This window comes from Pristiophorus japonicus, chromosome 5, assembly GCF_044704955.1.
Source record: "Pristiophorus japonicus isolate sPriJap1 chromosome 5, sPriJap1.hap1, whole genome shotgun sequence".
NCBI classification, from domain to species: Eukaryota; Metazoa; Chordata; class Chondrichthyes; family Pristiophoridae; genus Pristiophorus; species Pristiophorus japonicus.
The window spans coordinates 131,402,322-131,416,702 of record NC_091981.1 but is presented as its reverse complement, the minus strand read 5'-3'; the positions used below and the strand labels follow the sequence as shown (position 1 = coordinate 131,416,702).

Here is a 14,381-nt window from a genome sequence, read left to right as displayed (position 1 = left end):
CCGAGAATTTTTCGGACTTCTCACAAGTTTGTCAGTTGTCCCTTTAAGAGCGGCATTGAGTGCTAGTGGGTTAGGGTCCTCAATCTGTACATCACAGAGGCCTCATTGTGGAGGTTGTGCTTGCGGAGGGAAAGTAAATGGGCTCAGTACCGGCAGTGGAACACCTCCTGCACATAGTGCGTGGCAGGGAGGCACGCAGGAGAAGGTGGCACTGTCTCCAATGGCTCCAGAGGCAGCGGGCAAGGGATGTAGCACACATGACTGCCCAACATGCAGAAGGCCATGGAGATGGCAACAGACCTCAACCCAGAGTGGTGGCCTAGGAAGGACATGCCATCATGAGGAGGGTCTGGTACGCTGACCCCACCACCTCCCCCCACACCAGGGATATTGGATGAAATCGGGAGAAGGCAGGATGCACAGGAGGCAGATACTTGCCAGCAGCAGGCTGCAGAGGGTGAGGAGCAGCAAGCACATGAGGGAGAAGTCAATGAGGCAGCTGCCATAGGAAGACCCGAGTACAGTGGGGGGAGAAGACCCTATCGTGCAGGGGTCCACAGACAGCAGTTTTCGTTCATGGGCCTGACAATGACCAATGTCTCTGGAGACTTCGATTCTGGAAGGATATCGCAGGGAGCTGTACAATCTCCTGCAGCCAGACCTCCAGTCTCAGACAAGGTTGAGGACAACTCTAACCGTCGCAACCAAAGTGACATAGCACTCAATTTCTATGCTACTGGCTCTTTCCAAGTTGCTACAGAGACATATCGAACATTTTGTAGTTCACCGCACATCGCTCCATCCGTCAAGTTACAGATGCTCTCTATAAGAGAAGCAGCGACAACATTTCCTTCCCAATGAGCAGGGAGAAGCAGTTGGAGCAGCAGACCAGATTTGTGTGCATTGCGGACTTCCCCAGGGTTCAGAGCACCATAAACTGCACTCACATTGCAATGAGGGCACCACAGAACAATCCTGAGATGTTCAGAAACCGCAAGGGATTCCACTCCCTCAATGTCCAGCTGGTGTGCGACCACCACCGCAAACTCATGGCAGTTGATGCTGGGTATCCTGGCAGTAGCCACGATGCTTTTATCTTGCACCAGACCGGTGTGCCCGGCATGTTTGCTGGCCCAAACCAAGATTGCAGCTGACTCCTTGGAGACGAGGGCTACCTACTGTGCACTTGGCTGTTGATTCCCCTTTGCAACCCCAGGACTGCTGTGCAGCAAGCCTACAATGACTCCCAGCCACCAGCTGCTTAATTAAGCAGTACATCGGGATCCTTAAGCAGTGGTTCCATTGTCTGGATCGCTCTGGTGGAGTGTTGCAGTACTGGCCTGAGTGGGTCTCCCTATTCGTGATCGTCTGCTGCATGCTTCACAACCTGGCCTTCATGAGGGGCCAGCCGTTGGAGGATGAGCCAGCAGTACCACCTGAGGAGGAGGACCAGGAGGAGGAGGAGGAGGATGTAGGTCGCCCACCACGCAGGAGGTGGCGTCACCATCCAGACCCGGTAAGGAAAGCGCAGAACCGTCTCATTGCTGCTTGTTTCCGATCAGTTGATGCCCACTTCACCCTTCATCTTTGCATCTCCATGGCCATCCCAATGAGCCCTTTCACACATCATTGGCCACAGTGAAATGAGAGACCTGCGCAGATATTGAAACACAAAATAAAGATCTTTTACACAAGAAAGAAAGGTGCAAAAATCATACACATAATAATTTCTCACCGCTGTGCATCCCCTTATAACCCATCTTACACAAGTCTATTCTGGAACAATGCCGCAGTGTCTCCCCTGTGTCTGGGAAGGCTGCTGTGTTTCAGATGTTGAAACTACAGATGTCCTTCTGGGACGCCCTCGACCAGCTCCGGCTCTGCAATGGCCGGCTGCAGACTGGGCAGCACCCTCGGTGCGTTCAGTCGGCCTTGGCTCGGGCAAGTCCATGCTTGTTGGCAATGGTGGAGTGACAGGTCTGGGGTCAGGAATGCTGTGATCCTGAGAGAGCACATCATCATCCTGGTCCGAGGAGCCTGCGCCACTCCCGAGGCAGCACCTCACCATCGCCACCTATCTGATGGAGCACAGGTCGATGGTGTGGCGTGACACCGGAAGGTCCCCCGTGGACCGTGGTGGACCCAGCCGTGATGGCAACACTCAGATCTCGCTTGGCTTCCAGCTGAGACTGCATGAGAGCAGACACAGTCTCGATGCCACCAGAGACGACATCCGTAAGACGCTCCATGGCTTGTTGCCCAGAGTGCATAAGAGCATTCTGAGCTTCCAGGACTCCTGCCATCCTCTCCAAAGCAACACTCAGACGTTCGTTCCCTTGCACCTGTGCTGCAATGGCAGCTCCCACATCCCCAACGAGACACGGCTTCACATGTGCCAGATCTGCATGGTCACTCTGGGAGTCCACCATCGTCTGCACACTGGCAATGATGGGCTCCATGGTGTTGCCAGAGCTGTTGACAATGCGGGAGACAGACCACTTGTGACAGGCTCTCCGGCACCCTTGCCATTGCCGTCAAGAGCTGGGATTGCATGGCCTCCAACCTTTCATAAGCCCCAACATTAATGGGCTCGTCTAAGTCCTCTTCAGCAGAACTTGTGTGCGCACTCGCCCCCTGGAGAGATGGCATCCGAGTTTGCCTTGGCCCTTCACCATGCTGCAGCCCGCTAGGCCCCGTGCAACACCCAGTGTAGATCCCTCTGCTAAGTCTAGCATTCCCGGCCGCGTGCTCCCAGTATCTGAGCTGGAGTGTGCGAGTGTAGGAAGCAGTGATGTGGTGCTGCAGTGTCCTCCTCTTCCTCGGCCTCATCAGATAAGGCGCCAATAGATGGAGTGGCCTCCAGGGTGTCGTGGCTTTCGCTCCCAATGGTCTCTAGGGTCTCTGCCTGGCTTTGGCTGTCAGTCTCCTCAATGCTGTCATCCTGGCTTTGGCTCACACTCGGGGTCTAATCTGCACTCATAAATGGCACAAGGACTCCCATGACGGTGAGGTAGGGCATTGTACCATGCAGCCTGCAACCTGCACACAATTATAAGCAAATGCGTAGTAGGTGCTGGCACTTTCAGGCAGAGATGACATTAAAGGAAGACCTTCACTTACCCATACTGCCCCCCGAGGGATTGACATGACAGGCGGCCACAGGGAAGGCAATATGTGGGCCCACTAGCCTCAGCACCCTTTTTTCCAGGTGAGTGAGCTGCTGGAGCTGTGGCTCACCACCACCAGTCCTCTGTTGCTCTAAACGGTTGTGAGAAACCTCTGCCTGCAAAGCAAATAAGGCTTGCTGAGTAGCAGTGGGATGAGGCCTCAGCAATGAGTGCAAGTGTGGGTCCATCACATGCAGCTGTAACTCTGACATGAAAGGGAGCCTCCATTGCAAGAACACACACATATATACAGGCTTCATCAATCAAATGCTGCTTCAGTGACTATACAGTGAAGGTGGGAAATAAGAGAAGGTGAAGGAGAGGCTCGCAGATGGAAGGTGAGGAGTTGGGGGAGCATGTACTCACTTTCATCAGATGAATTATGTCGTTGAGCCTTTGTGACATTGGGTCACGATGTGATCGTGAATGGAGATCTCCGAGACCTCCACAGCGATCTCTCTCCAGGCATTAATGAAGCTGGCACAAATTGGTCTGCCTGTGTCGGGGTAAAGAACGCACCTCCTTCCCTCCACATCTTGGATAAAGGTCTCGAGTTCTGCATCCAAGAATCTGCTGGCCCTCCTTGCTCCTCCTGGATTTGCCATGCCCTCGATTCAAACTGATTCCCTGCTCAGGCCCGAGCTGCAAACCCTGCCCTTTAAGGCGGCCAGGGAGCACTGCTCGTTAGCAGCAAATCGGCACCAGCTGAATTTCGCGGCCCAAACGGCCACTCAGCACCCACACCGCTGCAAACAGCCGCTTCCCGCCATCAATATCGCTCCACTCCTTTTTTTCAGCAAACATTGGACATCCATTGCAACAGTAATGACTGGCAAAAAGCAGTAGGTGCGCCCCATTTCGGGCGGAGGTGAATTTCTACCCCTAACACTCTGTTGCTACAACACCAATAGTGGAAATCTGGAACTCTCTGCCCCAAAAAATTGTTGAGGTTAGATCAATTGAAAATTTCAAAACTGAGATTGATAGGTTATTGTTAGGCAAGGGTATTAACGGTTACAGAACCAAGCCGGCAAAATGGAGTTAATATGCATAAAAAATGGTTGCCAAGCCAAAGAAATAAATATTAGGAGGGGTGATTAATAAACTTGGTCAAATAGGAAGGATTCAAGGAAATTTTTCAAGGCAGAGAGAGAGAGGTGGAGAAACTAAAGCATTTAGGGAAAGAATGCCTTCAAGGTTAAAGGGTAGCTTAAGCCCCCTCCATTGACTGGAATTTTCTGGGGTCCGTGCGGGTGCATGAGAGGTGGGTGGGGTGGGAAATTTGAAAAATCTTGCGGCTAGTCGGAAACTCGCTGTCATCCCACCTCCTCACACCTTTCCCTCGGGTGCGTTTGTCAGTGCAGCAGCGACCTGAACGGCAGAGGCGGCTGAGCTCATTTAAATCATTATTAGTTACTTATCAGACTCTTAAGAGTCTTTGTAACCCTACCTTTCAAATTTCACTGGATGAGTACATGAATCACGCAGCTCGGGAACCACATCTGTCAACCTGAGGCGGAAGTTGCGTGGCCATTGATCCACCTCATTAGCACATAGCATCCAAAGTACAATAAAAACTCTCACCTGACAGCTGATCACTTTCCTCAGGCAGAAGCTGTTGCTGACTGCACTGCCAGCACAGATTTAGATTTATCAGGCCGGGGCCATTAGAGGGAGCAGTGTGCGGTGGCATACCACTGCAGGGAGCATCGCGTGCTGCTGCAGGAGAGCAATGGCTGACTGCAGTGCGGGCAGGTACAGCAGGAGCGGCGAGGTCAGGGCGAAGGAGTGGCAAGAGTTCGTAGAAGGATGTGTTCGGGGTCCAGGAGAAGCGAGAGGTCGGGGCACAGAAGAGGCGAGAACCCACTGGCAGCACAGGCCAGCCCACACTGCGATATGTGTGCGCACTAGGTCTGTGCAGCACAGCTGATCTCCAGTCATCTTAGTTGATCCTTGCCACTGGACCAAGACCTACCTCTGTCAAGCCTGTGTGGTGGCTGGTGTGCAATGGCCACCACACATTAAAAAAAAATCCACGCACAGGCATCTTCCACCCTTCAAGATGTAGTTCGGGATCCGGAATATTAGGTTCTTCATTGAAACAACTGTGAACTCATCCCTTTTGGCGTGGAAGCAGGTCATCCTTGTTTCGAGAGACTGCCTATGATTATGATGAGCTTTCTACAGGCTACAAGTGTTTCCAGCAAAGTCTCCATCCAGTGTCACCTCATTGTTAGTACCTATCACCTCAGTGACAGGTTGTTTCTGTCATCTCTACTTGACCTCCCATCTAATTCATTAGCATAGATGCCGTTTATACTGTCTCACCTTGGTCCTCAGAATCAGATCACAATAAGCCCCAACACCAGTAGCACCAGGAACACCAGCAGCACCAATAACAACACCACCAAACTTCTCCAAAGCCATCTGACGCTGCACGACAGTGGGCATCAATGCAGGGCTTCATGCGCCGGAAGTGATACTCCCAGCACAGGGTATACAGGCAGAGAATGAACTTCCTCAACATGACTGGGCAGCACTACCAAAGGAAGCTCAGGCTATTGTGCCAGGTCATTACAGCCATTTGCACATTGCTGGAGCAAGATCTTCAGCCTAGAGGAGCAGGTGGTCATACCTTACCTGTGGCTGTCAAAGTCACCAGCACCCTCAACATCTTCGCCTCAGGCCTCTTCCAGGGATCTGCAGGAAACATTTGCAGAATCTCGCAGTCGGGTGCCCATAGCTGCATCACACAGGTCACCGATGCCCTGTTTGACAAGTCAGTCAATTATATCAACTCTACCACTGATAAATCCAGTGCTAATGAGCGGGCGCTCAGGTTTGCCGCTCTGGCTGAATTCCCATGGTTGCAGGGTATCATCAGACCCAGGAGTGTTTGTTAACCTTGAGGGCTTCCACTCCCTCAATGCACAGCTGTGACCCCAGACCAACCACCACCTTCTCAAGGGCATTCAGGGATAGACAATAAATGCTGGCCTTGCAAGCGATGACCACATCCCGTGAATGAACAATTTAAAAAAAACACATGAATGGTCCATTTTGAAACCTGTATATGACAGAGAATATCTGAACATAAGAACATAAGAAATAGGAGCAGGAGTAGGCCATTTGGCCCCTCGAGCCTGCTCCGCCATTCAATAAGATCATGGCTGATCTATCATGGTCTCAGCTCCACTTCCCTGCCTGCTCTCCATAACCCTATAATCTCTTATCGCTCAAAAATCTGTCTATCTCTGCCTTAAATATATTCAATGACCCAGCCTCCACAGCTCTCTGGGGCAGAGAATTCCACAGATCTACAACCCTCTGAGAGAAGAAATTCTTCCTCATCTCAGTTTTAAATGGCAACCCCTTATTCTAACACTTTGCCCCCTCGTTCTAGATTCCCCCATGAGTGGAAACATCCTCTCTGCATCTACCTTGTCAAGCCCCCTCATTATCTTATATGTCTCAATAAGATCACCTCTCATTCTTCTGAACTCTAATGTGTATAGGCCCAACCTATTCAACCTATCTTCATAAGTCAACCCCCTCATCTCCGGAATCAACCGAGTGAACCTTCTCTGAACAGCCTCCAATGCAAGTATATCCTTCCTTAAATACGGAGACCAAAACTGTACGCAGTACTCCAGGTGTGGCCTTACCAATACCCTGTACAGTTGTAGCAGGACTTCTCTGCTTTTATACGCGATCCCCCTTGCAATAAAGGCCAACATTCCATTTGCCTTCCTGATTACTTGCTGTACCTGCATACTAACTTTTTGTGTTTTATGCACAAGGACCCCCAGGTCCCTCTGTACTGCAGCACGTTGCAATTTTTCTCCATTTAAATTATAATTTGCTTTTCTATTATTTCTGCCAAAGTGGATAACCTCACATTTTCCCACATTATACTCCAGCTGCCAAATTTTTGCCCACTCACTTAGCCTGTCTATATCCCTTTGCAGATTTTTTGTGTCATAGAATATAAGAACGTAAGAAATAGGAGCAGGAGTAGGCCATACGACCCGTCGAGCCTGCTCCGCCAATTAATATGATCATGGATGATCCGATCATGGACTCAAGTCCACTTCCCTGCCCGCTCCCCATAACCCCTTAATCCCTTATTGGTTAAGAAGCTGTTTATCTCTGTCTTAAATTTATTCACTGTCCCGGCTTCCACAGCTCTCTGAGGCAGCGAATTCCACAGATTTACAACCCTCTGAGAGAAGAAATTCTTCCTCATCTCAGTTTTGAATGGGCACCCCTTATTCTAAGATTATCCCCCCTAGTTCGGGTCTCCCCTATCAGTGGAAACATCCTTCTCACAATTTGCTTTCCCACCCATCTTTGTATCATCAGCAAACTTGGCTACATTACACTCGGTCCCTTCATCCAAATCATTAATATAGATTGTAAATAGTTGAGGACCCAGCACCGATCCCCACTGTTCGCTAACCGGAAAATTACCCATTTATCCCGATTGTTTTCTGTTAGTTAGCCAATCCTTTATCCATGCTAATATATTACCTCCAACCCCGTGAGCTTTTATCTTGTGCAGTAACCTCTTATGTGACACCTTATCAAATGCCTTCTGGAAATCCAAATACATCATATCCACTGGCTCCCCCTTATCCACCCTGCTCGTTACATCCTCAAAGAACTCCAACAAATTTGTCAAACATGATTTCCCTTTCATAGAATCATGCTATTCCAAATGTCCTGCTACTGCTTCCTTAATAATGGGCTGCAGCATTTTTCCAACAACAGATGTTAGGCTAATTCCCGGGATGGCAGGACTGACATATGAGGAGAGACTGGATCAACTGAGCCTGTATTCACTGGAGTTTAGAAGAATGAGAGGGAATCTCATAGAAACATATAAAATTCTGATGGGACTGGACAGGTTAGATGCAGGAAGAATGTTCCCGATGTTGGGGAAGTCCAGAACCAGGGGTCACAGTCTAACGATAAAGGGTAAGCCATTTAGGACCGAGATGAGGAGAAACTTCTTCATTCAGGGAATTGTGAACCTGCGGAATTCTCTACCGCAGAGAGTTGTTGATGCCAGTTCATTAGATATGTTCAAGAAGGAGCTAGATATGGCCCTTATGGCTAAAGGGATAAAAGCGTATGGAGAGAAAGCAGGAAAGGGGTATTGAGGTGAATGATCAGCCATGATCTTATTGAATGGTGGTGCAGGTTTGAAGGGCCGAATGGCCTACTTCTGCACCTATTTTCTATGTTCTATGTTCTAACTGGTCGATAGTTTCCTGCTTTTTGTCTGCCTCCTATTTTAAATAGAGGCGTTACATTTGAGGTTTCCCAATCCGCTGGGACCGCTCCAAAATCCAGGGAATTTTGGAACATTACAACCAATGCATCCACTATCTCTGTGAGATTCCTGACATCCTTCAAAATGTTCTATTATTTGTTCAGTGATGTGGGTCATTTCTGTCACCAACAAGCTGCACCATGGATTGCTACTATGTGTATTTGCACCCATGCTTTCTCTACGTTACAGGCTTCTGATCTTCGCAGTACCAGGGTGTCGAGTTACAGAGTAGAGGCTACCAACATGCCATTGTTTTTGGACCCCACCACAAACTCCATTCCCTAGCCACTGACTCCATCCCTGTCCCCAACTTCTGTCTGAGGCTGAACCACACTGTTCACAGCCTTGGTGTCATATTTGACCCTGAAATAAGCTTCCGGCCTCATATCCGTGGCATAACTAAGGCTGCCTATTTCCAACTCCGTAACATCACCTGTCTCTGCCCTTACCTCAGCTCATCTGCTGCTGAAACCCTCATCCATCTTCTCTCTAGACTTGACTATTCCAACGCACTCCTGGCTGGCCTCCCACATTCCACCCTACGTAAATTTGAGCTCATCCAAAACTCGGCTGCCCGTGTTCTAACTTGCACCAAGTCCCATTCACCTATCACCCCTGTACTTGCTGACCTACATTGTCTCCCGGTTAAACAATGCCTCGATTTCAAAATTCTCATCCTTGTTTTCAAATCCCTCCATGGCCTCGCTCCTCCCGAACACCGTAATCTCCTCCAGCCCCACAATCCCCCCGCCCCCCCCCCGCCGCCGAGATATCTGCACTCCTCTAATTCTGCCCTCTTGAGCACCCCTGATTATAATCAGTCAACCATTAGTTGCCGTGCCTTCTGTTTTCTAGGCCCTAAGCTCTGGAATTCCCTGCTGAAATCTCTTTACCTCTCTACCACTCGCTCCTCCTTTAAGGTGCTCATTAATACCTACCTCTTTGACCAAGCTTTTGGTCACCTGCCCTAATTTCTCCTTATGTGACTCGATGTCAAATTATTTGTTTTATAATACTCCTGTGAAGCACCTTGGGATGTTTTACTACGTTAAAGGCGCTATATAAATACAAGTTGTTGGTGGTCTGCAACAAAAGGAAGATTATCATGCATGTGTGTGCCAAATGCCCTGGCAGCTGCCATAACTCGTTGATTGCCAGTCCAGCCTCCCGCACTCTTCACTCCTCCAAACAGACTTACCAGCTGGCTGCTTGGAGATGAGGGGTATACACTGAAGACGTGGCTCGTAACACCCTTGTAGAGGCCAAGTTCTGAGGCCCAGGAGAGATATAATGAAAGTCACATTTCCACAAGATGTGTCGTAGAGCAGACAATAGGCATGCTGAAAATGCGCTTCAGATGCCTTGACCGATATGGAGGAGCCTTTCAGTGTGCACCAGCCAGGGTCTCCAGAATCATTGTGGTGTGCTGCACCCTGCACAATAGACACAAGATTGGCACTGCATGAGGAGCGAGGCACTGAGCGTACAGCCTCTTCAGAGGAGGAGGAGCAAGAGGAAACAGTGGTCTCGAGCACATTGCTGCCCGGGAGGCCAGGGATGGGCTCATCAGGGCCAGATATACTTAACTTTTTGCAGTACACCCATATGGCTGTCACATGCTGCGCCAGGTTGGCACCACCCCACAGCAACACCATGAAGCATCCCTATTTACACTGATCACCATTGCTGGAGGTAACATTATGTGTCATCATTCACTCCAACTCACTGAGCCACTTCCAAAGGTACACACAAATTTGTCCAAGACCGGAAAGTGGTGAAAATAGATATTTATGTGTGACGTCACAGTAAAGGAAACTTTACAGAAACATTGAATAAACACCCGAGTGGATACCCTTGTGAACCTACTTGTGTGTCATCTTTCTCTTACGGGTGCTTCTACAAGCTATCACCCCTGTGGCTTCAGCAGAGGTAGAGGCAACCTGTTCACTTCCCTGCTGCGACTGCTTAGACACCCTTGGCAGACAACCTCTGGGTTTTGGAGCCTCTGATAGCCCCAGCAATGTCTGTTCCTCCTGCGACAGTGCAGTGGCAGACTCTGCCATCGCTGTCCGAGTAGGGGGCTCTGACTGATGGGGTGGCAACAGGGGAGAGAAGTGTGAGCACTTGGACCCTAGTTCCATGTCCCCTCTCACCATCATCCCTCTCATGGGCCACCCGCACTTCCCTGCTAGCAATGAGCTGGAGAGCACCTTGCTGCACATCATTGGGGCCATGAAGACCCAAATCTACATTGACATCCCTCCTCTGCCATCTATTCTCCATGTATAGCCATCTATCCTCCATTATATAGCCATCTACCCTCCATAGATAGCAATCTATTCTCCATCCTGGCGGCATTGCTGGAAGAATCTTGGAGGAAGTTCCTGTCCGGGTCTGGTGTTGCAGCTTCCCACAGCCTCTGAGCAAAACTGTGGAGCTCGCAGGGATTTGTGGGCAATGAAGAAATTTAAAGGGGCCATCCACACTGAAGCAATACAAAATAAAATGTTGTGAATCAATACATTTTGTAGCCCTTTCTGCCTTTCAAGAAATATTCAGTATTTAAAAGAAGTTCCAAATATGAATATTCAGCTGTTAAAGCTGAATTACCTTCTTAACCTCAACAAATGGGGAAATTGCCTCAGCACTAACACAAATGTCTCAGCAAGCCAGGGAAGGGGCATCAAGGTTCTCGCACACAGCACTCCAGCTTTGTGTAGGGGGTCAACACTACAAGAGAGGTCCTCTAACCACAAGGGCCAGGAAGCCCTCCAGAAAGAATGATGTGGGAGTACATCACTAAGGCCGTCACTGCCAGCAGTGTAGCCCCCACCACCTAACTTCAGTGCCCAAAGAAGCTTCATGATCTCAGACCACTGGTCAAAGTCAATGAATGCATCTTCAAAAGCCGTCTCCCACCAACTGCACCACTAGCCTCACCGCTAACCCCCAATCACTCACCAACAATCTGCACCAATGCCATTCCCATTCTTAACCTCACCTCACCTCCTTGGAGGAGACAGTGAAGGCCATTCTTGGCAGGGGCATGGTTGAGCCTTTGGCCAGCGGCGGGGCCGAAATGATACAAGATGCTGGTAGCCTCATAAGTTATCTTTCTTCTGACATGCACCTCTTGCTTTCCTGCCATCCCGTCAACACAACCCCACCCTTGTGCCTTCTTCATTTCACACACCCCAAAAATGTAGCCTACCCAGTCAGTGGGTCAACAAGAACAGGCATCCTGCCCAGCCAGTGGGACCGCAGGCGGCTGATTCCATCCCGGATATGACATCCATAAAGGGGCTGTCTGGGATGCATCCTTCAGTTTGACTCTTCCTCTTCTACATCTTCCTCTTTCCTCTGCAAGCAGATGCTGTAAATGTGAAATGACAGCATAAAATGCTGAAAATACTCAGTTAATCAGGCAGCGTGTTGACCTGAGAGCTGAACTCTGTTTTTCTCTCCATGGATGTTGCGTGTGCTGCTGAGTACTCACAGCATGTTTTGTCTTCTCAAAGGCCTTCATTTACCATCCAAGTCTTTGCAAATATCGAGCAGCAATCCTGACCCACTAAAAAAACTTTTCACATCTATTGCAGCAAGCCACCACTTCAATCAAATCAAAGTCCAAATCCTTAAATTCAAACTTACCTGAATGATGTGTTTGTCTCTTTAAGAGTTGCAGTTATCGCCACTGTCAGCCTGCTTACATGCCAGGCCTGGCGTGCTTAGGACCCAGTGCTGAATTCAGCGCTGGGGTCGAAGTTTACGTTGGTGATGTTAAGTCGGCATTGCACGCCGATTGATGTCACCATGCTGCCATTTTTTTTCCAGGGCGCTTCCAGTTACTGGCAGTGCAAAAGGGGAGAAGAATATGGTAACCCCCGCGGGACCCATCACCAGCTGCTGAAAGGGTGGCAGCTGCCATTTTATTGCATTTCATGGTGCTACGGAGTGCCAGTGAGTGCATGAATTTCTAGCCCCATGTACGCCTGTGAGTGGTGCATTAACTGTTCCATGCAGGTGGCCATCCTATCCATGGAAGAGCCTACAGTATCCATCGCCTGTGACATGATGGTGTTCATGTTGGAGATGGACTTCTCCATTCTCTGCACATTTGCAGACATCGCATTCGCAAAACCGGTCAAAGTCTCCAGCACTTTTTGCTGCACCTCCAGGATCGCCCTCTTTCTGGACGGTCCCTGAGGCTCAGCATCTGCATGCAGCTGAACAGAGCTGGGAGCATCCTGTGCCCTCCAGTGAGGAGTCTCCACTGTTGACCCTGTCTCCCTTATCTCCTCTTGCTTACTTTTGAGTTGTGAGACACCAGCTGACAACACTACTCTATCTCGCGTAGGAATCACCGAGGTGTGCATATCTGCACTGGTGCTTGGTGTGCTTATGTTGATGACAGTGCACACTCAGAGGCTGGAGGCTCCTCTGAGGAATCGTCTTCCTCTTCCTTCTGGATAGTATTGGGGTGGGGGGGGCGCTCCCAATGGGAGAGTAAAGAGATGAATTGGATATGTCATAGGAAGAATGGGTACAGATACCATTATGCACATGATGACCATTCAGTGGCTGCTGACAGATGTATGCCATGTAGCTGTATGAAATGTAATTCTGTCACCAGGTTGATGAGATGTCATCTTCTCTCCATCTCCCACTTCAAGCTCTTCGGCGACTCCCAAAACTTGTCAGGCAGCCTCCTCTGCTGTAGTTAGGGTCGTCAATTATGATGTTCCATTTCCGGTTCTCTCCCTCTTATTGTGCACTCTCTTTTCCTGCAAGGAGGGAAAGAAGAGAAGGTTGAGTGAGAGTGATGGAATGAGTGTAAGGAATGGATGGTTTACATCTTTAGAGGGAAACTGATGGAGTGGTGCCAAAGCTAAGTGACCTCCTTGTGTGTTGTTAGTTGGTATGATTGCATTTGGATGAGGGTGAGTATAACTAGTCAGATGGGGATGTGAGTATGTAAATAGAGAGAGAGGGATGGGTGGGCATGTAAGGGACATTGGTGTGAGTAAGGATGTGCAGCCGTAGGGTTGGGAAGGCAAAGTGATGGGGATGTGATGAGAGACAAAGCAGGATGAGGTTGAGTGTGGCTTTGCACTCACCTTTCCTGATCTAATGAGATCATTGAAATGTTTCCAGTACTGCATCCAGGTCCTCCTGAACACATCCCTGCTGTTAACCTCCTCTGCAATTTGGAGCCAGGCTCCTTTGGACTCCTGGGGAGGTCTCTTCGCCCATTAGAAATGAAGAGGACCTCCCTGCGTGCTGTGACTCCCTCCACAAGCATATGAAGGAGTCATCAGAGAACCTGGGTGCAGCCCTCTGTCTCTGTGCAGTCATCTTATAGACAGATTTTTGAGTGATAAGGGAGTAAAGGGTTATGGGGAGTGGGCAGGGAAGTGAAGCTGAGTCCATGATCAGATCAGCCATGATCTTATTGAATGGCGGAGCAGGCTCGAGGGGCCAAATGGCCGACTCCTGCTCCTATTTCTTAAGTTCTTAGAAACATAGAAACATAGAAAATAGGTGCAGGAGTAGACCATTCGGACCTTCGAGCCTGCAACACCATTCAATAAAATCATGGCTGATCATTCACCTCAGTACCCCTTTCCTGCTTTCTCTCCGTACCCCTTGATCCCTTTAGCTGTAAGGGCCATATCTAACTCCCTCTTGAATATATCCAATGAACAACTCTCTGCGATAGAGAATGCCACAGATTAACAACTCTCTGAGTGAAGAAGTTTCTCCTCATCTCAGTCCTAAATGGCTTACCCCTTATCCTTAGACTGTGTCCCCTGGTTTTGGACTTCCCTAACATCGGGAACATTCCTCCTGCATCTAACCTGTCCAGTCCCGTCAGAATT

General features: G+C 49.4%; 1 protein-coding gene across 1 annotated transcript in view; it reads left to right on the top strand.

The window, feature by feature from the left end:
* LOC139264459 (dynein axonemal heavy chain 11-like) overlaps positions 1-14,381 on the top strand; it is a 679,414-nt gene that overhangs the window by 193,343 nt on the left and 471,690 nt on the right. The gene's annotated exons all lie outside the window — the stretch shown is intronic.